Source organism: Hemibagrus wyckioides, linkage group LG21, assembly GCF_019097595.1.
Source record: "Hemibagrus wyckioides isolate EC202008001 linkage group LG21, SWU_Hwy_1.0, whole genome shotgun sequence".
NCBI classification, from domain to species: Eukaryota; Metazoa; Chordata; class Actinopteri; order Siluriformes; family Bagridae; genus Hemibagrus; species Hemibagrus wyckioides.
In genome coordinates, this window is record NC_080730.1 from 3,041,866 (window position 1) to 3,067,937 (window position 26,072).

General features: G+C 38.2%; 1 long non-coding RNA gene across 2 annotated transcripts; it reads right to left on the minus strand.

Moving 5' to 3' along the window:
• Nucleotides 1-13,021: 13,021 nt before the first annotated feature.
• Nucleotides 13,022-25,540, minus strand: LOC131342239 (uncharacterized). 2 transcript variants are annotated; one of them, XR_009203006.1, is made up of 6 exons: nt 24,980-25,540; nt 24,659-24,843; nt 24,364-24,561; nt 22,686-22,803; nt 14,344-14,458; nt 13,022-13,886 (listed from the first exon to the last, which is right to left on the minus strand). It is a non-coding gene; the product is annotated as an uncharacterized LOC131342239 (long non-coding RNA). The 2 variants fall into 2 exon arrangements; XR_009203005.1 differs by having other exon boundaries at nt 24,364-24,843.
• Between the last annotated feature and the right edge of the window lie 532 nt (nt 25,541-26,072).

The following is a 26,072-nucleotide window of genomic DNA, read 5'->3' on the forward strand; positions in this document are numbered from 1 at the left end:
GTGAAATCTACTACCATTTCCTCCAGCGACCATGCATCTTTGTTTATCCTCCTCCTCATGAAAGGAATTAAAAATACCAGCTGGAATGAATAAGTGTAATCGCTGTCGAGTGGGAGGAGGCGTTAAAGTGGTAAAGTGCCGTATATGTGTGGCTGTGTAATTTTGGAAACAGGCATCAGGCCCCTATGATACCCTGCTAGTCCTGGATCACATGACCTCCTCCACTGCTATAGGTACCAATTAACTCGTCTCCTTCCTGCTGCGCTTTCTGTTCTCTCTTGTCTTGATTTATTTTGGGGATTTGGCCCTTATCTGGTCGAAGTATGACTGAGCAGATTTCCATTTAGATCTTTCATTTTTCAAATTTGATCATGACTTGACTTTTAGTTGCATTTTGACTTTAGCTACATGTGTATCACTGTGTTCTCAAATCTGATTGGTCAGTAGGTGTTGATTCATATGACAACAGTGCAAGCAGCTTCAAAGGTTGAAAATGGTTAAAACAAAACTTTAAGCTGTTTTTATTTGTTACATATACAATACTGCACAGTGAAATTCTTTCTTTGCATATCCCATCCTTGGGGGTTGGGGTCAGAGCGCAAGGTCAGCCATATGATACAGCGCCCCTGGAGCAGGGTGGGTTGGGGGCCTTGCTCAAGGACACAACGATGGCAGCTTGGCAGTGTTCGGGGCCTGAACCCTGATCTTCCTGTCAATGACCCAGAGCCTTGACCCATAAGGAGACATTTATTTAAGGTCTCTAGTCTCTCATGTTGTTTCTATAGTAACAGCTAACACATGCTTTTATATAAACAAATAACCATCAGTTTTAAAAAAAAGCATAAATTCAATTCAATTCATTTCAGTTTTATTTGTATAGCACATTTTTAAACAATGGGCACTGAGACACACAGCAGCTTTAGAGAAATATATACATGCAGGTTGTAAATGATAATAAAAAATAATGATAAATAAATAATTAGTGCAAATTAAGTACCTTACATTAAAGTAATACAGAATTAATGAGGTATCACTTGAGTCAAAGTCAAAATATAAGTCAAACTTGCCTACATTGAGTCAATGAACCGAATCATATTGGACTGAATCTGAATCAAATCGAATTGATTCAGTGATGAAATGATTAGTACTGGATTAGCAGTGTACTGAATCATTATCGGTTTAACGGTTTTACTTTTCCATTGTATAATAAAATACATACACATATGTAGCATATTGTTTTTTTTAATTTAGTGAAAAATTTAATGAACGATTTAATTAATTTACCGAATCAATTAAAAGTTTTGTTTCAGTGTTCTGAAGTTTTAGCAAACTTTCTTTTGCTGAGCTGTGAGAGCGATTCTCCACAGTAATCTCCCCTTAAAGCTCTTGTTGAGTGTTGTTTTTAAAGCAGACTCCTAAACACAGACATTATCAGCTGCGAGAGAGAAGCTTGCGGATTTTTAGCTGTCACCCTGGAGTTCTTTGTGACTTGCTGGAGGATTGAGGAAGAGTAGCAGCGCCGCTGAAATGCTTTCATTTATAAACTATTGGCCTGACGCAGCTGACAGTCCCGACACTTTAGAAAGCCTCCTGACACATTCCAACATTCCAGTCTTTCAACAACTTTTCTTCCGAAGTAGAAACGTCCTTGATGATTCGGATTGGAATTGGTCTGATGGAGCTGATTAATTTTCTATAGTGGTAATCAGGAGTGTCAGGACTTCGTGAGGGTCAGGGATCAAGCTGTAACTGTTTCAGGAAGTCTTCAGGAGTCTGGAGTTTACACTTTTTCAGCATCATGACATTCTCTTCTTCTTCTTCTTTTTCTTTCATCTTTTCCCTTCAGGTGTAGCCACAGCGAATCATCTCTCTCCACCTATCCCTATCTTCTGCATCCTCAACACTTGCACCCACTAGCTTCATATCCTTATTTTGTCCATCCATATACCTTCCTCTTTGCCTCCTGCCTGGCAGCTCCATGTCCAACATTCTCCTACAAATATACTCACTCTCCCTCCTCTGGACATGTCCAAACCATCTTAATCTGGCCTCTCTAACTTTGTCCCCCAAACGTCCAACATGAGCCGTCCCTCTGATGTACTCGTTCCTAATCCTGTACAACCGTGTCCCTCCCAAAGAGAACCTCAACATCTTCAGCTCTGCTACCTCCAGGTCTGACTCCTGTCTCTTCCTCAGTGACACTGCCTCTAAATCATACAGCATGGCCGGTCTCATCACTGTCCTGTACACCTTCCCCTTGATTCTCGCTGATATTTTTCCATCACACAGAACTCCCGACACCTTTCTCCAACCTGCCTGCACTCGCTTCTTTACCTCTTTCCCACACTCTCCATTACTCTGGACTGTTGACCCCTAGTACTTAGCATCATGACATCCTGAATTTGTTAAATATAAACTGACAATGTTAAAATGCAAAAAGTGCATTAAGTTTAATAGTGCAAAAAGAATCATGCACTAATACCTAAATACCTGAATTAAAACTAATACTAACTAAAACAGGAGGCAGTGATGAGTTAAGGCATGTTCTAATCACGAGCTAATGAAGAGCGAACCTTAACTACTCTTAAGAACTCATGCGTCAGTTGTTACGACCTCCTTAAGTACATGTTTATTAGTACCTGTTTGTTAGTTTATGTGTTTAATTAACATGGAGGAGTAAGCTCAGTCAAACCTGCTCTATGAGGAAGGAACTAAAGGAGTAAAAGTAAAGGAGCAGATCCTTGACCCTGAGACAGCAAGAGCTCTTATTAATCTTACAGTGGGATCTGAAGAGATAGAAGGAGTGCAAAAAGACATTCAGTGATGTTATTTGTATGCACCTGCACTTAAGCCTTACGTGTTAATTAATACATCAACTAGCAAACATGTACTTAAGGTAGGTGTGTACTTCCCCAGAGGCCAAAGACTAGAATTTTCCTCCTGGTTTTATCGTGTCCATGTTGATGACTGAGTGTCTTTGTCATGTCTCACTCCACAGTGGAGGTTAATATGAAGCTCATATGAAAGTAGACACTCAGGACTTGGGAATGTTTCAGAAGTATTTCTGTTTTTATCTAGACTACTAGTGGCGATATATTCACAGAAAATTCCAGAAAAACAAAAACGGTTATTTTGTTTTCCACACAAATATTTATATCTTCACAGTAAATGTAGATCTCAAACCCATTTCTGCTCTCTGAGATGCTCCAAGTGCTTGTTTATCTAAAAAGCAGCTTAACCAGTAAAATTTTGTGTAAGGTTCTCCAACAGATGTCTAAAACACGCTGAAAGCAAACAGACTCATTTTATATCAGACTCGCAGCCTGATGATCATTCATTAGATTAAACTGACAAAATGCTGTAATGGCTGTGATTTAGGAGGAATAAAGCGACTAACTTCATCTCACCAGCAGAACATCCTGAGGTTATTGTGTTCTTCTTTTAACACAGCGATCTGGCAATCATGATCATTTTACCTGTTTATAGGTATTTGCGGTTAATGATGTGGAACGTCTGTGAAACAAATGATCACTTATCACAGGCTACCTCTCTCAGAATACCATAAAGCTTTCTAGGAAAAGTTTTTTCCGAGGTGATATTTGGCACTTAAAGCAATTAGTGAGCTTGCTAAAGCCAGCTGAGGCATTGATTGTGGCTATTTATAACAGTGACAGGAGCCTGGTGAGCCGACAGCGCTGCCATCCTCGGCTGCCGATGGGAGGTCAAGACAGCATCCTTATAACAATTAATAGAGGAGTGTAGGGTTCCACGGACTAATAGGGCTGTTTAAATAGAACCTGCGATGTACACGACGGGCAAAGTGTGGATCAAAACACACGATTAGAACGAATAAAATGATAATAATTTCATATACAACAATAAAAGTGGATGGTATTGGGCAGGATTCGATTGTAAATGTCTTTGTTTTTGTCTGAAGCTGAACAGAAGAGAGAGAAAATAAACAAAACAGAGGTGGTTAACTCAAGCAATATCGAAAAATGTGTTTGAACAAGTTTAGAGACTGTTAAAGAGCCGCCTCGGACTCTGAAACTTCACTCACATTTGTTTCAATTTGTTTTACAACCAGAAACCTAATTATATCAGCTCCGAATCAGGAAAATACGCTCAGCTTCTTGACCTTTGACTTCAGCCCCTGTGTTTTTCCCTCAACGCAGGTGTGAAGCTGCAGGCTTTTCCTGCCTGGGAACTGGCGTCTCTGTTCCACCGGTGACTTTCTCGAATAGATCAAACGAACCCCGTGCAACAAAGAGCAGCCCTGTGCAGAGAAAGGTGCAGTGACCGAAAATAAAAATTCGTATTTCTACAGCGGATATCAAGCAATACTCCCAACGCACAGGCTTAGCCTCTCTCAGAGGGCAGCGAAAACGCCATTAAACATGTTAAAACAATAGACGCCTCTGATTTGCCTTCGGATTCTTGAAGGATTAACTTGCATGCCGAGATACAGGGGCCGGACGCTGAGGAGAAAGACGGGGGCTTTCAATCGATTCCCAGGTTAGCGGGCATGTCGGCCACGCACAAGGGAGCCTTTTATGATTGTTACCTGTCTGCTCGTACGCCAGGAATCGGTTCAAAGGGGCTGGAGATTCGTGGACTTTCATGCCGGCTGAAGGACGGTCATCCAACACCACCGTGAACATGCTGCAGGTTCTGGTGCTCGGCAGGTGCAGGATACACAAGGGACGGACAAAATAAAAAAAATTATTAGGGACGGAAATTCTTCCAAGTCTAAACGGCAAATTATTTAAAATCTTTATGTCGTGTTGTTTTAGGAAAAAAATCTAACATGATGGTTTGATGATGTTGAGTCACAGTTTCAGCCTTGGAGATGATTATTTTCCTATAACAGCATGCCAAAATGGATTTTATTAATTTTTATTACGTTATACTTTATATGTTTTTGCTTTTGCTTTTTTCACAATCCTCTGTTTCTGTCTCTTGATGACAAAAAAACATCTCAACATACCTAAGAACAGGCAAGGTGTAAATTTATCTGTCTCAAAGCTTTACGGCTTTTAGTATTTTAATTTTAAAATAAATATTTAAAATAAATTTATTTAAAATAAAATATATTAATATTAATATATATTTTCATTTTTATATATATTTTATATATATTTTTTATTTTATTTACATTTTTAAAATGCGGTCATGTAGAGCTTGTCATATCATTCCCTATAATTTAAGCATTAAAATATTTGAATGAGTCGACCAATCAGAACTGAGAATTCAGCACATGAGTGTGTGTGAAACTGTAGAAAATAAAAATAAATAAATAAAATTAAAAAATAAAAAACAAACACACAAATAAATAAATAAATAAAATTATATTTAAAAAATTATAAATAATAAAATTTTAACAAAATAAAATAAAATAAAATAACTGATTGCAAGGATTTCTCTGACACATATTTTTTGGATCTGCTGAAGCAGGAGGGCTTTCAGAAAAGGGCTGGTGTTGCTCCAGGGTTTCATTACAGACACGATGAGAGCTGATTGGAGAATAAAGTGAACTGATTAAACAAATCAAATCAAATGCTCAGGTGGAATGAAAGCCTGAAGCTACACGGGCCCGCTGCGGATAAGAGTGAAGACCCCAGTGTTAGAGCATCCGCTTCACTGCTACTTCTGAAAAAAATCCTGAAAAAATTTCTCTTGGGTTTGAACATTTGCCTAAAATATTACTGATTAAAATTATATTTAAAAAATGAATGAATAAATAAATATATTCCTGTCATCTGAGCGAGTGGATTATGTAACATAAATGGAAAATGCCATTGTTTAGAAAATGTAGCTAATTAAATACAAGTCACGTCTGTAAAGGTGCTTAAAAATATTCAGATTATTATTTATTTAAAACCATAAATACGTGTGTTCTCGCTTTGCCTCTGAAGTTCCAGTGCTCTCGTTATAGTCGTTTATTCCCGATCAAAGCCTTTGTCTCTCTTCTTTACGAGAAGAAACGAGACGTCGAGAGCTGACGCTGTAGGAAAAAACAAAAACAAAAGAACAAGAAAAGGTTGCTCTGACACTTCACATATTATTTCCATGAGGGTTCTGCGTTTTGTGAGCGTCGTCGTCTTTTATCTCTGTCGTCAAAGGGCTGCGGTTTTCTTCTTTAAAAAAAAAAAAAAAACACGAACAAGCCAGGAACGAGGATGAGGATGGGAGCATAGTTGAAGCTGTCATGTCTGTGGGTTCATTCGGAGGTTATGTCTTTCTCAGGGGACATGGTTTCACCTGTCCTTCAACAAGAGAGGAGAAAGAACTCCTCTCCTCAGTGGCATCCCACTCGGCTCTGTCGTTAGTCCGCTGGAAATTATGGCTTTGTTCACAGATTTTGTTGTCCAGCTGAACAGAGGAGTCAAGCAGGAAAGATGTTTCAGAGGGTCAGATAAAGTGCAGACCTGTGAAGGCTCTGTGTGAGAAGTTCTTCACCAGAGTACATCGTACTAAACCGAGCTAATGAACAAAATCTTCTCTAGACTGATGAAACTACAGTTCAAAGAAGCTACACTATATTGCCAAAAGTTTTGGAACATCTGCCTTTAGATACACATGAATGTAATATGGAGTTGTCCCGCCCTTTACAGCTATAACAGCTTCAACTCTTCTGGGAAGGCTTTCCACAAGGTTTAGGAGTGTGTTTATGGGAATTTTTGACCATTCCTCTAGAAGCACATTTGTGAGGTCAGGCACTGATGTTGGATGAGAAGGTCTGGCTCACAGTCTCCGTTATAAACCAAAAGGTGTTCTATGGGGTTGAGGTCAGGACTCTGTGCAGGCCAGTCAAGTTCCTCCACACCAAACTCACTCATCCATGTCTTTATGGACCTTGCTTTGGTCACTGGTGTGCAGTCATGTTGGAACAGGAAGGGGTCATCCCCAAACTGTTCCCACAAAGTTGGGAGGATGAAATTGTCCAAAATGTCTTGGTATGAAGCTGAAGCATTAAGAGTTCCTTTCACTGGAGCTAAGGGGCCGAGCCCAACCCCTGAAAAACAACACCTGAACTCAATGATTTGGAGGGGTGTCCCAAAACTTTTGGCAATGTAGCGCACATGGCTTCTACTGTTAGCTTTCACTGCTAGTCTCTTTGCAAAGCTAATACAATGCCTAGCATGTACTACAGCATGTACATTTAAATAATCAGACTGATTGTGTTAGATAATTTGGGTTTAACTAAATTTAAAGAAGCTATATGCTCTCTTCTGTCTTTTATGAATGTATGTAGCATGTTAGCATTCAGTGCTAGTCTCCTAGCAAAGCTAATCCAACGCCTAGCATGTACTATAGCATGTACATCTAAAATATTTTAGAAGTGATTGTGTTACGTAAATTTGTGATTCTCTGGTGAATGTATGTAGCTAGCTAGATAGCTACAGTTAGCTTGTGCTGCTAGCCTGCTAGCATATATCATGTACATATATAACTATTTTCACACTGATTGTGCTATGTAATTTGTGTTTAGCTAGTTTGAAGAGCCTCTATGACTTTTGCTGTCTCTGCTGAATGAATTTATCAGGTTAGCGTGCATTGCTAGTCCGCTATCTAATAAAACTCCTAGCATGTAGAATGTATATCAGAAAGAAATGCTAACTGATTGTGTCATGTAAAATGTGTTTAGCTAGTTTGACGAAGCTATACTGTATGTTCTCTGTTGCCTCTGCTGAATGTATGTAGCTAGCTAGATAACTACAGTTAGCTTGTTGTGCTAGCTTGCTAGCAAAGCCTTGCATATAGTTCTTAAATTAACCATTGAGACTTAATCAGCAAGATTCTTTTTAAGAGAGAGAGAGAGAGAGAGAGAGAGACACACACAGAGAGAGAGACAGAGATAGAGAGAGAGAAAAAGAGAGAGAGAGAGAAAGAGAGACACAGAGAGAGAGAGCGAGAGAGTAAGAGAGAGAGAGAGAGAGAGAGAGCATTTGATCTGTCATGAGGTGAGATGATGTGACACCCTGGAGCTAAATAAAGAGAATCAGCGCTAGGCAAGGAGCTGAGGAACTGTTTCCCCACCTACCTTTCCAGATGTGCAAAGAAAATCTGTCCGCATTGTGAATACAGGTATGAATTGTGAATCAGGCAGAACAGAAACTTGTTGTGTTATAATGCTTCATGAGTTGACTTAGCGTATTGTGTAGCTTTGTGTATTTTTCGTAATAGTAGTGTTGCTCAACTTCCCAGTGAATGTCTCTTCCTAGGTCACCTCATCCATATATAAAACTTAGCTTCATTGAATAGAATAACAGGCAGCTTTGAAAGTGTTATAACAACCTTATGTCAATGAATATCACAGTCAGTCAAGTTAGATGTTATGTTAATGTCACAACTGACAAAAGCAGTCTATGGAGTAAGCACGTTTATGTGTTTATGTAGGTTTATGCTGGGTGAAGGGCCTGTGAAGTGTTATAGCAATAGGCTGGAAAGTGTAATAACAACCTTATGTCAACAAATGTTTAATGTATGCCAGTGAAAGTAGGTGTTATGTAATATCATGTCAGATCAAAACAATGTAGTCTTTGTGACAGCTTACATGTTGGTATAAGCATTTATAAATGATAATGTTAGGCTTACATACCATGGATAGTGTCACAACAAAATGCTAAGAAGTGTAATAACAAGCTTATGTCAGTCGAGTTTCAACTCATGTTAATGTCAAAATGACAAAAGAGCTTGTTGAAATAAGCGCTTAAAAATGTTATGTAGGTTTCTGGCAGGTGAAGGGGTTATGGAACCTTATGAACACCTGGAAAGTGTATAACAAAACACTGTCAATAAATGCCTATGTCATGCAGTCTTTATTATAGCTGATGTGAGCTGGAATAAATGCTTAAAAATGTTTAGATAGGTTAAATGTTATGTTAATGTAAAAATTAACAAAAGTTTTTTTCTGACAACGGACCTGTGATGGAATAAAGCACTTATAAAGCTTCATGTGGTTTAGATCACATGACGAGTTTACATGACATGCTGCACAGTATCGTTACAAAAATATAGGTTATATATATAGTGTTATAACAACCTTATGTAAAGGATTATCTAAGTCAGTTGAGTTAGGTGTTGTGTTAGTATGACATGCTGGAATAAGCGCTTATAAAGGTTTATGTCAGGTGATAGGGTTAAGTAACTGTACAAAGGTTAGGAATGTGGAATATCTTCATCACTCGACTCACTTATTATAGACATTCATAGCAAAATTGACAAATGCAGTGTTTATGACAGGTTTATGTCAGCTGAAGGGCTTAAATGTAATCTGTACTTTGGAAACCTTTCATGCTTCATAAACATGAATGATTGTGAAGTGTTTAAGTAGTTTCACATGTGCATCTGTTTTCTGCATATTAATAACTTCAACATCCTCACCGGTTTTAGTGAGGCATTTTTTTTCGGCACTCGATTTGCAAATAATAAATAAATAAAATAAATAAAAAAAATAAATAATAAAAAGGAAACAAACTCCATCCTGTCACAGTGGATTAGTCCGATCTCCACCCTGATCAGTGATTAGTGTATTCCTCCGGGGCGATTTACATTTTTATTGCCTAATCAAAGTGTACTTGGCCAATTACAAACGCATGAGGGCTTGTAAAGGCTTGGAGGCAATCACAGCACGCACGCACACACACGCACATACACACACACACACACACACACACTCACACACACACACACACTCACACACACACACTCGCAATCTGACAGCAGCACTGAGGATCATAAGAGTCTAAAAATAAGCTTTCGGCACTTCATCAGTCTAAACGTCTTCACAGCAGTGCTGTTATTATTATTATTATTATTATTATTATTATTATTATTATTATTATTATTATTATATTGAGCTGAATGTTTTTCACATATTATTTCTATCTGTCTTTTATTTATTTATTTATTTATTTATTTATTTATATGTAATTTTATATATTTTTCATTTTATTTTCTTGTTTATTTTTACTTAATTAATTAATTATTATTATTTTATTTTTTTTAATTTTAATTTTTTTAAATCTATTTTTTATTATTATCCCCCCCCCCTACAATTCCTTCATCATGGTTGTATTTTTCCTTTTTTTTCCCCCTCACAATTTTTTTTTTATGTCACTTTTCCCCCACATGTAGGTCATGTGTTTTTATTTACACCTGATTTTTTTTCTCCACATAATTAATTTCTTTTCATGTTAATTTTAATTTTCCGCCCGTATTTCTTTCATTTTCTCACATTATGCGTTTACTTTCACACGCAGTGCAGGTTTTTTTTTTTCATTTTTTTCATGTCCTGTTTATTTTACTCGTCTGTCGTTTGTTTTGAAATGTTTATTATTCTCATGTAGGTCATGTGCTTGTTTTTGTTTATTTTCATGCAAATGTAGTACTAATGTAAAACCCGTGTAGTGTACGTTTGATTTTTTTTCCCCTTGTGGATTTCACCCATAAATAATTTATGTTAATGTAAAGTTTTTTTTTATATGTAGTACATTATTATTTTTATTATATTATAACTTATAGGTCATGTGACTTTTTCCCAACACAGTGAATTAATTTTGCTCTGAATTCTTCATTTGGTTTTATTTGGCCTGAAATACTATGGATTCAATGAACACAGTATACACTGATCAGGTATAACATTGTGACCAGTGCCTAGTGAAGTGAATAAGACTGATGATCTCCTCATCATGGCACCTGTTAGTGGGTGGGATATATTAGGCAGCAGGTGAACGTTTTGTCCTCAAAGTTGATGTGTTAGAAGCAGGAAAAATGGACATAAGGATTTGAGCGAGTTTGACGAAGGGCCAAATTGTGATGCCTAGACCACTGGATCAGAGCATCTCCAAAACTGCAGCTCTTGTGGGGTGTTCCCGGTCTGCAGTGGTCAGTATCTATCAAAAGTGGTCCAAGGAAGGAACAGTGGTGAACTGGTGACAGGGTCATGGGCGGCCGAGGCTCATTGATGCACGTGGGGAGAGAAGGCTGGCCCGTGTGATCCGATCCAACAAACAAGCTACTGTTGGTCAAATTGCTATATAAGTTAATGCTGGTTCTGATAGAAAGGGGTCAAAGTGTATTACGGGTCAGGGCAGCAAGAGGGGGACCAACAAAATATTAGATCATAAAGTTATGCCTGATTGGTGTAGAAGAGAAAAAGAAAGAGAAGAGAAAGAGTGGAGGACTAAGAAAGTCTTTGAGGGGTTAAAATAGATGGTGGCAGGCACGGCACGGCAGGGATGGATGATGGATGGATGAAGACCAGGTCCAGAATGTGTGAACCACTGTGTGTTAGAGGGAAGCTGATGGAAGACTGGAAGCTTGTCTGAAGAGAGGCTTTAGTCTGAAAGGAGAGGAAGTGAGGAGATCTCTGGACTGGATGGATTAGATTAATTTTCAACAGAAACAGCATTCAGAAAATGAAACTGTTTAAGATGAGACACTACAAGAGGTATATATACAGTATATGTATATATATGTAGTGAGAGAGCTACACTGTGAGCTACGCTGTGTTCTGAATGTCACTGGGACTATTTTAGTGAAAACAGATCGGCAAGCAGACAAACCTTCACCTTCCCTTTGAGTAGGCTGGGAAAACTGTTGACGTGTGTGTGTGTGTGTGTGTGTATGAGAGAGCGCGAGAGAGAGAGAGAGAGAGAGAGAGAGAGAGAGAGAGAGCGTTCTTGCCTGCAGTAGAAAAAAATGAAAACAAACAAAGAATAAAAAGGTATATCAATATCCAGAAGATAAAATAAAATAATTAGTTAAGAGATATTAAATATATGCACCATAATAATAATAATAATAATAATAATAATAATAATAATAACATAAAATGCTTTGTGAAAAAAAAAAACTACAATTAAATATACATTTGTAAATAAGGCAAATAATACAATACAGCAAGAATTAATTTATTATTTATTTATTTTATAATTAAATTAAACATTAAAATTAAAATGTATAACAGCACAATTATAATGATATAAAGGTATTATGAAAGGAATATGAAAGTAAAATAAATAATAAACTAATAAAAGCTAAAGTTTTTTTTTAATAAAGTAAAATCATGTTTCCAGATGAAGTGGTGAAGTGTTTAACACACTGCTCTGCTCTCACACACACTGCTCTGCTCTCACACACACTGCTCTCACACACACTGCTCTGCTCTCACACACACTGCTCTGCTCTCACACACATTTCCCTGCGACTGTCACACACACTGCTCTGCTCTCACACACACTGCTCTCACACACACTGCTCTGCTCTCACACACATTTCCCTGCGACTGTCACACACACTGCTCTGCTCTCACACACACTGCTCTGCTCTCACACACTGCTCTGCTCTCACACACACTGCTCTGCTCTCACACACATTTCCCTGCTCTCACACACATTTCCCTGCGACTGTCACACACACTGCTCTGCAACTCTCACACACACTGTTTTGCTCTTACACACTGCTCTCACACACACTGCACCTATACACACAATGCTCTGGTCTTTCACACAAACTGCTCTGCTCTCACACAACACACACTGCAACTCTCACACACAGCAACTCTCACACACACTGATCTGCCCTTACACACACTGCTCTGCTCTCACACACACTGCTCTGCGACTGTCACATACACTGCAACTCTCACACACACTGCTCTGCTCTCACACACACTGAAACTCTCACACACACTGCTCTGCTCTCACACACTCAGCTGCGCCTCTCACACACACTGTGCTGGCTTTCAGCTGGATGTCTGACAGAATAAAAGCGCTCTGTCCCCAAATAGCTGCAGGAAGAGACGTCCTGTCACTGATAATGAATGTGCAGGAAGAAACTCGCAACACCTTTAAAATGTCACACGCCAACATTAGACAAAGAGGCAGGCAGGGGGCGGGGCTTACACCAACCAGAGCAGAGCAGAGAAGAGCAGAGAATCTGCTCTAAACAAGTGCGGATCAGGTGACCTATCTATCTATCTATCTATCTATCTATCTATCTATCTATCTATCTATCTATCTATCTATCTATCTATCTATCTATCTATCTATCTATCTATCTATCTATCTATCTATCTATCTATCTATCTATTTTTAAACCTAGCTATCTATCAGTCTGTCTGTCTATCTATCTGCCCTCTGTCTGTCTGTCTGTCTGTCTGTCTGTCTGTCTGTCTGTCTATCTATCTATCTATCTATCTATCTATCTATCTATCTATCTATCTATCTATCTATCTATCTATCTATCTATTTCTCTCTGTCTGTAAGTCTGTCTGTCTGTATGTCTATTTGCCTTCTATCTATCTATCTATCTATCTATCTATCTATCTATCTATCTGTCTGTCTGTCTGTCTGTCTGTCTGTCTGTCTGTCTGTCTGTCTGTCTGTCTGTCTGTCTATCTATCTATCTATCTATCTATCTATCTATCTATCTATCTATCTATCTATCCACGACTGTGTGTGTGCATGTGTATCAGACTATTATTCTGTTCTGGTATAGTGTGTGGTCTGTCAGTGAGTTTGAGTTTGGACACACACACACACACACACACACACCTGCTCATTGCTGCCGGTTCTCCCGAGCAGGTAAGCCGTCACACTTTGCCTGGTGCGTGACCTGCGTGTGAGTGAGTCTGAGCGCGTGCAGCACTTCAGAGTGAGCCGCTCACAGATGTACACTATTCTCCCTCGTGGCTGGAACTCATCTTATTTTAATGCTTGTGAGAGGGAGAGTGGCGTCTCTGCCTCAGCAGGGGGTCTGTGAGGAAGTCACGGAAGGTCCGGCTCAGACGACTACCAGCTCGGGTTCTGCACTCGTCTCGGCACGCAACTGTGTAACGGCCGTCCTCCAACAGCCCTCGCACTCGTCCACATCCTCATCTGAAATTCCAAACAACTTGAGACAGTTTGCAAATATTCCACGCCGTCCTTCACGGGAGCTGAAGACCACGTCTATGATCATACATGCATTATTTAGGCTCTTTCTCTTTCTCTCTCTCACACACACACACACACACACATGTGCAGGTTATATTCGCTCAGCCACCAGCTCACTTTAATCCCTTTATCGGGCCTCGTGTGTGTAGCAGTGTGTGGGTGGAGGAATTAGCGTCTGATGCTCGATGACTGCATCAAATCAACATGGCTGCTCACAGTAAACAAATTAACACTTATTCAGTTTATATACCGCATATAAAAGTGTTCACTTGCTTTGTTCGATCTAGAACGCTGATTATAAAGATCGCTGTTTCAAAAATACACACCACTCAGCACAGTTAGATGAGATTCTTGCTAAAAATACGGGCAGAGAAGCATCTATGTAGCACATTTTTCCCACCTTATAACAGAAGTCGAATGAAGTAACCGATCTGTACAACTGTGATGAGCAGGAAAACATCTCAACACACACACCAGTGGAGCGGTCAGGCAGGAGACCACACCGGGTTCCTCTCCTGTCAAACAAGAACAGGATAAAGATCAGAGAAAAATCACCTGCTCTCTTTCCCCAAGCATTATGTGCTGAACTGCTGCCACATGATTGTCTGATTCTATAACAGCATGAGTCTAATATTCTGTTTCTATCTATCTATCTATCTATCTATCTATCTATCTATCTATCTATCTATCTATCTATCTATCTATCTATCTATCTATCTATCTATCTATCTATCTAAGTCATGCAACTTCTCCATTAAAGCTAGGTTTAAAAATAGATAGATAGATAGATAGATAGATAGATAGATAGATAGATAGATAGATTCTCAGGTTTTTCTGTTCTGTTTTTTTTTCTACTTCTACTTCAGTTGAACTTGAACTTCTCATGATATTTAACCAAAAACGTTCATTTTATTTTAACAATTCAGGGAAAGATCCTCACACCCCTGATTCCCGCCTCACTCGCAGCGTTCCCAGGACAGACTCCGGAAGCAGAAAGTAAGAACCTAAGCCTCTTTAATGTAGATAAAGTGCTCTCTCGTTTCGTCCTGCAGTGCATCTGGCTGTGGATCTGTTCTCTCGTGTTCTGTGTGGTTCCCTAAAAAAAGAAGCACGCAGCAAATCCGGTGACTGATGGCAGCTAAAAACCTCAGCGTGATGCGTGTGTTTGTCCTCAGAAGCACGAGACTGAAACACTCCTGGGGTTCGACCAATCCTCCGGGATTTACATCTCGCACGTCCGCTGAGACCCAATTTTACGTCGGACCTCGTTAGAAGGAGGAAAAAGCCTAAAGAAAGAAACACCAGGTTGCAGGAGAGCGAGAGCGAGAGAGAAAAAATGATTCGCTGACAGGATGCAGCGTTGAAGAAAGACTACGGAGAAATAAAGCGTTTATGTAAATAAACAGAAGGTCAAAGGTCAGCGTTAGACGCTGAGGAAGAAAAAAATCCGGTTTTAATTAATTTAAACAATCCTTCAGTCTAAGTGTGAAACTGTGTGATGATACGATTCCAATAAAAACATCCTGGGACCCGACATGATGGCATCGATCATCTGGATCTGTTTTTGCTTGTGGATTTTAATTATATCCAGTTTGAAATCTCAAATAAAGACCAACGGGAAACTAATCTAACTGATTTTAAACCAAGGTCATTAACACTGCACATGCAAAAAAAGTGTTGATTTTTTAATCGTTGGTCAGAAATACAGGAAATCACAATGAGCAACAAGAATTCTGGCTTCTGATTGGTCAGAAAGTGTGGATTCATTCTCTGTAAAACAGCATGGAATCGCAGGTTTATACAAAAAACGGTCGTTCTAATACGTTATGGTGTCTATGGTAACACAGTAGCTATGCATATAACCAAACACTATTTGCCAAAAGTATTGGGACACCCCTCCAAATCATTGAGGTGTTGTTTTTCTGGGGTTGGGCTCGGCCCCTTAGTTCCAGTGAAAGGAACTCTTAATGCTTCAGCTTCATACCAAGACATTCTGGACAATTTCATGCTCTTTGTGGGAACAGTTTGGGGATGACCCCTTCCTGTTCCAACATGACTGCACACCAGTGACCAAAGCAAGGTCCATAAAGACATGGATGAGGGAGTTTGTTGTGGAGGAACTTGAATTAGAGTGGAGACTGCGGGACTACACTATGCTACATTTTGGCAATATAGTGTAGCTGCTGCAGCATGAGTGAAAATGGAACGTGCAGGAACTTTTAAACTTAATAATAAAAAAATTGAATCATCTGCAAATTGCTGAGGCAGATGAGGAGTACAACATCTTGTGTTAATAGTAACTCTGTTTCATCGCCTCACGAAATCTCAGATTTATTCTCTCTTTCTCTCTCTCTCTCTCTCTCTCTCTTTTCCACACCAAGAGAGAAAGAAGAGAAGCTGATGAGGGAAAGGCTGTGACTCTTTCTATATAGCATAAGCAAGAATGGGATCTTATCTTAAAATAAGATCAGATAAGATAAGATAGTTATCTTAGATCTAAGATAAAAAAATTCTTTTGCCAGAGACTGATCCAAATTACAAGAAAAATAAATATAAATGAAAAATAAATGAAATAGTCTATATATATATATATGTATATATATATTTATATATATATATATATATATATATATATATATATATATATATATATATATATATATATATACACACACAAAATGTATTCAAAAGTACAAAATGTATTTGAAATATAAATGTAATATAAATATAAATGAAATATTCTATATATACAAAATGTCTTGTGAGTGTTCCAGAAAATTCTCTAATTAATGAAAATTGTATTTTTTTCTTTTCTTTTTTTGCAAACTAGGAGGTTTGGAGGTAGGAGGTTGAAGGTAGGAGAGGAATAAAACTCTCCAGCTGGCGTGTTAAGAGGAACTCATTTTTCATGATCTTCTTACAGCGGAACAACACGGAGAGCTTTCTCCTTCATTTGACTGGAATTGAAATTTGAAAAATTGAAAGAAATATGAAACATCAGCCCTTTTGGAAAGCCGCTCATCCAATCAGATGAGTGGACTGTTTGTGAAGGAATGAAATCAAGGTTGTTTTTGAAATTCTTTTATTGAATATAAAGATCTTGTGAAACGAATTTGCATTATTATCACAAAAGATTGACATGAGTTCGAATTCTGATAATTGGTAACCGAGATTCCAAGCTGTCTGTTCGGGATAAACGGCGTCCTGTCAACAAGAGCAGCCCAGAACCTTCTCGGTTCCACGTGAGACTTTAAAGCCGATCCCGAACGCACCTGAAAGTCCCCGTCCTTCACGTCCTTCAAACCGGCGTTCATTTCCACATAAAACCCTCAAGTCCTCCTCCTCAGCAGGAGAGCACAGCCTCACCAAGAACAATTGCCGTTAGACATCTTAATGTGTCGGGAGAAGTGTGCGCCTCCGTTTCCCCCGCAGAGCTCCAACCCTTCCTCCCACCGCTCGATCCACAGTTAAGATGTCTCGTCGCTAGATAACAAGCAGTCTCACTGGGGATTTTTAGAGCGGCTTTATTGTTCCACCAGAGGATGACTTTCCATGCTGCAGAAGACAGAAGACAAGGGGAGGGGAAAAAAAGAAATCTCTGCTGTCAGCTAGCGTCTCTTCCACCTGGGCTCCAGGTGACGGTGACGGCCTCCGTGACTTTTCCGTTTTTCCCGTCTGGAAGCTGCAGCCTTTTAAAACGGATATGAGTCTGGCTGAGCAGATGAGCGCGTGAGTCAGAGAAAGAGCGAGGGATGGTTTTTTTTGATCAGAGTTAGCCCTGCTGTCGGCGGGAAGTCAGCAGACGCTCGAGATTATGTAATAACGCTTCACCTGAGCGCCGTGACATAAGAGTGTCACAATCCATGATCTCATCAAGACTGCGGCATGACGGCTTGGGATATTTTCCTTTCTTCCCCAGCTTTACATCTGACTGTATGATCATATGAACTATTCCACAGATACTGAGCCTTTATTCCTGATTTATTTACTAATAAATCAAAAAATCCCTTGGTCTTTTAGCACGTGTGTCAAATATAGCCGTTTAGTTTATAAATGTTCTGACGTAGTAAGCTTTAGCTAAGCTGTCCTGAAGTGCTGTGTGGAAACTGTGAGGTAAAAATGAAACATCGCTCTAACAATCATACCACAGTATGCGCCGTAATTTCTTCATCCTTCATAAAACACGATGTAAATCTTATCAGCATTTTTTGGTGCTGAGATCTAAAATCACATCCCTCAGAACAGCAGACGTTATTTCAGCTACTATTTCCGTGACACATCTGTAATGTCACGTTCATAATGCGCTTATGTCAGTCTTATGAGGCGAGCATCCGAAAAGTCGATGATGAAAGTATGCCTATTACTAGTTATGATTGTGTGATAGATAGAGAAGAAATAAATAAAAGAAATAGAAAATAGAATAGGTTTTTTTTTTTTAAGTTTTGTTAAGAAGAAAAATACCCTCCAATTATAAATAAATAAAATAAATAAAATAAACAAATAAATTAAAAAAAATTCTTGTTATTAAAAAGTAAATAAATAACATTGTTATTATTATTATAATTATTATTATTAATAAATAAATAAATAAATAGATAAACAAATAAATAAATACATTTGTTTGTTTGTTTCAAATCCAAGCCGAATAACAATAATTAAAATTAAAAAGAACAAATAAAATTAAATAAATATTAAACGTTCTCTATTATTCTGTAGCATCATCCAGCACATGTGTTCAGGAAAGCACATCCATCTGCTCAGTTCTGTGTGGATTAAGTGAGTTTTCAGAATTTTAGCTGCACAAAATTACGGTCCAAACCCCGTTAACACACCAGAATAGATAGATATATAAAACTCATCATGTGGGGTGTGGGGTAAAGCAAACCTGCTGTGTTAAACAACGAGAGTGCTAAAAACAGAAAAACACATCCGGTGTGGAAACAGCTTGTTCATGTTTTCATGTCCCACAGAGCCAGATTAAGCATGAAGCAATCAAAAAATAAATCCAGACAAACTGAAGATGCAGACGAAAAAATATAATAAATGAAAATAAATATTGCAGGATGACTTCAGGTATTTAGTGTAGAAGAAGAAGAAGTTTAATAGAAGACGTACAAATGATTAGAAACAACCACAATAGAAATATATATACACTATATTGCCTAAAGTTCTGGGACTTCTGCCTTCACATGCACATGAATGTAATATGGAGTTGTCCCACCCTTTGCTAACAGCTTCAATTCTTCTGGGAAGGCTTTCCACAAGGTTTAGGAGTGTGTTTATTGACCGTTCCATGAGAAGCAAAGATCCCAAAGGTGTTCTATGGGGTTGAGGTCAGGACACTGCACAGGCCAGTCAAGTTCCTCCACACCAAACTCACTCATCCATGTCTTTATGGACCTTGCTTTGTGCACTGCTGTGCAGTCATGTTGGAACAGGAAGCGGTCATCCCCAAACTGTTACCAACCGGTTTTACTTTGTCTGAATTCTCCTTGTGTTTTCAAATCTTGATAATTTCAAGATAACACGTCATAAAGCTAACAGCATTGTGGCTGACCCCACACACCCCTCACACACACTCTTCACCCTCCTGCCATCTGGAAAGAGGTACCGGAGCATTCGGGCCCTCACAACCAGACTGTGTAACAGTTTCTTTCCTCATGCCATCAGGGTCCTCAACACCCGGGACTGAACTGTTCTACACTCTCTCACACACACACACACACACTCTCACTCAGGACTGAACTGTTCTACACTCTCTCACACACACACACTCTCACTCAGGACTGAACTGTTCTACACTCTCTCACACACACACACTCTCACTCAGGACTGAACTGTTCTACACTCTCTCACACACACACACACACACACTCTCACTCAGGACTGAACTGTTCTACACTCTCTCACACACACACACTCTCACTCAGGACTGAACTGTTCTACACTCTCTCACACACACACACTCACTCAGGACTGAACTGTTCTACACTCTCTCACACACACACACACTCTCACTCAGGACTGAACTGTATATCAACTCTCTGTCTCTCTCACACACAGATACACACACACTCTCTCTTGACTGTGTGGACACGCACACACATAATTTATGTTGTTCATTACTTATTGCACTACCTCAACCTGTCATCCGCTGCTATAGTCATATTTATGTTTATTTCTATTTGCACTACCTCAACCGCTGCTGTGTATTTTTGCACAATATTCTTGCACAATACTTTTTTACATCATTTCACTTTATCTTATTTTATTTCACTTACATTCCATTACACACGTTCTTTTCTTTCTTTTCGGCGCTAAGTGTCCTGTGTTCTTTTGTGTTGTCTTTCTTGTATTTATTGTCTTTTGCACTGTCTTGTCTATGCTCTGTTTGCACCTAGCTGCACACTTTGCACTTTACGTGGCTAAGACAATCTTCTGTCCTAGCTCTGTGGTGGTGTTTTGTGTTGAACTTTGTTGTTGTATGTTTCTGTAGCACCAGGTCCTGGAGAAACGGTGTTTCATTTCACTGTGTACTGCGTCAGCTATATGTGGTTGAAATGACAATAAAGCTTCTTGAATCTTGAATCTTGAATAAATAAAAGATTATTTTACATCACAATAGCTCAGCCAATCAGATAACTTATCAATCGCCATATCACATATTCTCAACATATTCCACCTTACACATTTTATTGAAGTCCACGTAGACGCCGTTTCGCATGGTTTCGCAGGTTAATGCAAGTTATCGCATTAACCTGAACCGCAGCTGCACTTGAAACCACTTTGTATCTCCTAACTCGGACGATTTCATTGATGATGTAATAACTCATATCTCAGAGAATGGATCTTTCCACCTACATCACGTCCTAGAAATAAACACGTCTCCGCTAGTAAACTGATGATTACAAACTTTACAAGTGCATTGTTTAATAAAAGAAATATGACAAAAAAAAACCCTCTCCGGGGATACGAGCTGAAAAATTGCAGATGCTGGCTTCATTTTTAATCTGCACTGATGATGATGAGACGTCGCCTCGGTGCCAGTGAGCGCTCTGAAAGCTTTGCCAAACTCTCATCAAGCCGCAAATGGAAGCACCTGGACTTCGCTTTGTGCCACGTGAACCCCGGAGCTCGGCTTTGTGGTCAATTGAGATCAAATTGCTGCTATTTTTTGTTTTTGTTTTTACCTGCCAATTGAAAATACGTGACATTTATTCTTTCCTTTTATTCTTTTCCTATTAAACAATCTGGACAACTCTGGAAGTATTGGCACCCTTCGTTAACATGAGGTTCATACCTGAGATAAATATAATAAGAAGTAAACATGTGGTATGAGGAATTCTGTATAGTTTTGACTTAAGCAGGATATTTTTCTTTTCCAAACGATTGGCGCTCTCGCAAATGAGGTTTTCTTTTAATCCTTTTTAATCTCCTCATTTTGTTCATTGCAAAAATGATGTTTTTTGTGTATTTCTGTGTTGATTTGAATATACTCTCGATGGAAGATTTCCAAAGGGAATTTAAACTTGTACAATTTCAAATTTGCTCAAAATCACCAGCGCTAACGGTTGAGCAAAATTACATCTTTATTTATTTTTTTGCAAACAAGTAAAAGTACGAGGCGTGTGAATGATGTTTGAGGTAAAAGAAAGATAATTTTACATTTATATATATATATATATATATATATATATATATATATATATATATATATATATATATATATATATATATATATATATATGAAACTGGCTGTGCTACTCATAATAACAATATAGTACATGACAAATCAAGCTTCTGTGGACGATGACATCCCGATATCACAAATAACAATCTAATTTTTTTCTCTTCAAAGTGCTAAAGAAACACCGAAGTGTCTTAATCCACATTGTAATAGGGGGCGCCAATATTTATGCACAGACATCTTTTGTTAGCTAATTCTGGCTAATTATAACATATTCTTGTAAAAAACAACTGAGGCCTTATGGATTGAAACGAGTTGATCCGAATGTTTGAAACTAAATAGTAACTTACGTTTGTTTTAAATGCTAAAATTATTTTCGATTAAATTAAGAGGCACACAAAAAGGCGATAAATGTTTTGAACTTCATTTGATAATGTAATTTTTTTGTTACATAACAAAAGTATGTAGCTAAAAGTAATAAGGAAATAATGTTTTGATGTAAACGAGTAAAATTAAGGTGCTAACACACAGCTAATGCTAGTCAGCGTCCATGCTAAGGTTCTGTAAGCTCACATCTCCTTACCTGACCAACTCTGAGGAAAATGTTCCACACAAATCTTTTATTATTTATTTATTTTTCACTCTGAGCTGTGCGTGTTGATATCCGAACACGTCCGAATGTATTCCTGAGGTAAATGATGAGGGAAAATGTGTGAAAAACAACAAAAAGTCTCCTCAGGTCTGGTGACACATAAACAGTAAGGCAGATCTGAACTCAAACTCAGTCCTTTAGCTTAGTTTTGACTAATCCTGAGGTGATAACCAGGATAAACAGCGTGGTTAATGTGAACTCAGCGGCGTCGGGTAGAGTAGCAGTCGCTAGCGCTGTGAGCGGTGGCGGATTTATTGTGGGTTTGTTATTAAGGCAGCAGTAATAAGTGCTTTTGCTGTGTGTTCTAGGTCTCATGGGTTCTGCAGTATCAGCGCTGAGAAAACCAATTATATGAAATCGTAAGGCAGGATGACTTCATCATTACAGATAATTACTTTCGTACCCAGTGGGTCGTTCTTCACGTAGCTGAAAACAGAGCCGAAATGGCGGCGGTTTCCGTGGTGAACTGCAGAGCCTCGTCGCAGACTTTTACACCTACATGTAGAAACCATGTAGAGTCACTGAAAGACACCAGCAACAAAACACCATTCAGGATTTCTCTATTAGATAAGGTCGATCTTATTTTACAGATCTATCTTGCTTTTTACAGATATATATGAATGATCTCCAAGCTCCGCCTCCAAGATGTCAGTTTTCCAAAAGGGGTTTAGTGAAGTAATGTGCTTTTTGTTAGTCACAGCTTAGCATAGCGTTATAATAGAAAACATTTTATTTTATTCTTTTTCATTCAAATTATTTAATTATCTAAATAATTATATCTTCTGTTTTTTGTTTTTTTTTTAATTATAATTAATTTGATTTGGGATGGATTTGAAAAAAAGTGTAACGTAAAACAAAACATAAATAAATAAATAAAGAAAGAAAGAAATAAAGAAAAGCAGAATTTTATTCAAAAATGTTATTTATTTATTTATTTATTTAATGAATTTAAAAAACATGTACTGCACCTTCAAGTGTTTTGAGTTCGATGAGTGTGTCAGCAATAAGGGTGAAATATTATATTATATTATATTATATTATATTATATTATATTATATTATATCATATCATATCATATCATATCATATCATATCATATCATATTATTACATTACATTATCCCTCCATGGAGACCCACTCCAGAGTCAGTGATTCAGAAACAAATCAGCTTCTGTCATTCTGCGTCTTTTTACAAATTTACAAATGTCGCTAATTTAAAAACAAATATACTTAAAAGCTGAACTAGCTAGCTGATTTTTAACAAGTGAACATACAAAACAGCATTTTTGTGTTTCACAGTTAACTAATTTCACAAGCTAATTTACTAAACCTACCTCCGTAGTACATTAAAAACAAATATTCTAAAATAAATGCAGCAAATTTAACAAATTTATACTCAAAACTTGACTAGCTAGCTATTTTAACAAGCTTGTCTAGCTTCATAATTAAACCAACTGATACAAAACTTAAATAGCTAACTAATTGAAAAATGTAAGTAAATAAAAAAGTAGGTGAAGAAATCTAACCAGTGAACTAATTTACAAAACCTACCTAGCTAGCTAATTTCAAAACAAATATACAAGTCGTAAGCAGCTAGCTGATTTTATAAGCTAATGTACAAGCTTAACTAGCTTGCTAGTTTAGCAAACTAATTCTACTTGCTAGTTTAAAAAGAAATAAACGTTGCTTACTGGATAACTGAACAAGATAATGTACATGTAGCTAACTTGTAATGTAGCTTTACTAGCTAGCATGAAAGAATGCATGTAGCTAGCTAATATAGAAATTGTGTATACAAAAGCTACCTACATGGCTAATGTAATGTCAGTTTGCTAGCTAGCAAATTTACCAAAGTGAGATCTTTTATCAACCCATTCACTTCGTTTATTTCCAATGTAATTTTTCTATCCAGACTTTGTTAATTCCTTGCTAGATAAAGTGAGAGTTTGCTCTGAGATGCAGCAGTGCAGCATGCTAACACACGCACACACGCTACCTGTATAAACTGCCACCAATTAGATAAATGAGACTTTCACTACAGGAACATTACAGTTCATTAAACTTCTCTTAAAATAAGCTCACCTTGCATGTCCTCCTGGACTGAATCCCAAACTTTTCAGTTCCAGGGCAATGAGCAGGAAAAAATCAACGGCGAGAAAAAAGAAAAAAGCCAGAGGACGTTCATGGGGTTCATCACCAGTGCATCAGCATCAGGGATTGGGCTTTAATTATTTCATCAGACACATGAAAAAAAAAGCCCCTCTTGAGTTGATATAATTCCTTTAAAAAAAAAAAAAAGAAAAAAGAAAAATCGGTTAAATCCCCGTGCTGTGATCAGCTCAATAAAGCCATTAAGTCATTAGCATAGTTATGTAACCTGAACTAATGAACTGTGCCGCAGTCGAATCGAGGAGGAAGAGAAGCTGCGCTCTTCCCGAGCATCCGATCTGTCTTCTCTACTTCCTTCGGGAAACTTCTCCGAGATTCATGCTCATGCTAAGCTAAAACTAACAAACAAGCCAACGAGTTTGATGCAGAGTCGTCTGCGGGAAGCGCACCATGCTGTAGACGGAGGTTAAAATGGAGTTTGGTTACAAAAACAAAATACGTGTTAAAATAAAAAAAATGGCAAAAAGGTATTTATTTCATCTTAGTACGATGTTTTCTCTTGCAGGAGTTAGAGATTTATGAGACCTACATTGATCAATGATGATGATGATGATGATCCAGTGATGATCCAGTGATGATTATAATCCTGCGACTATGATGATGATGATAATTTAGTGAGTTTTATGATCCAGTGATGGTGATGATCCAGTAATGATGATAATCTAGTGATAATGACGATCCACTGATGATAATGATCTAGTAATGATGATCCAGTGATGGTGATGATCCTGCAACGATGATGATCCAGTGATGATGATGAATCAGTGATGATCTAGTGATGATGACAATCCAGTGATGATAATCCAGTTTTGATGATGATCCAGTGATGATGATGATCCAGTGATGATCCAGTGATGCTGTCTAAATCACTACAGAAGAGACATAACAAGTGCTGAAATATCAGTTTCTATTTTGTGTAGCATTTAAAACCCAGTAAAATGTTGAATCAGTTTAGAGTTTAGAGTTGCGGTGTATTATCCGTGTTTATTGCTGCGTTCGGTGTAATGCTTTGCTTTACAGTGTAACGTCTGTTCACGTCGTGTTCATGTGCTGAGTTTATGCACAGTTTCTTCCCACAGTGCTGGTGGAAGCTGCCAGACTCGTATCTGCTAAATTAGAGCTGGAAAGAGAGATAAGCCTCTCAGAGAGAGAGAGGGGGAGAGAGAGAGAGAAAGAGAGAGAGAGAGAGTCAGAGCTGGTCGCTGTATGAAAGATTAGGAACACCCGAAGCCTTTCATTTCTGCCTCTCCTCCACCAAAGTCCCTCTCTCCCACTCGCAATTTCGACGTTTGTGAGAAGTTCGACGGCTCCAGATTAGAGTCATCTGGGGTTGTGCTTTATCTTTTTTTTTTGTTTTGCTGAAGGGAGAGTCGGTGGTCCTAATAATAACAGTTTGTTTTAATTACCACCGAATGTCTAGCGCTGGAATTTAGGGACTTGCTGTTGGCAGTGCTGTTTTTTTGTTTTTTTTCATTTCCAAATTCACTCGAAACAATCAGTGAGTGCTTACCTATATACTGTCTGGCTCTGGCTCTGCCTTTGGAAGGAAAAGCTTTCTGTTTCTCTCGTTAAGCGAGCTGAAACGCTCCACGTTTTTAACGCAGTTAATCTGAAAAATGGCG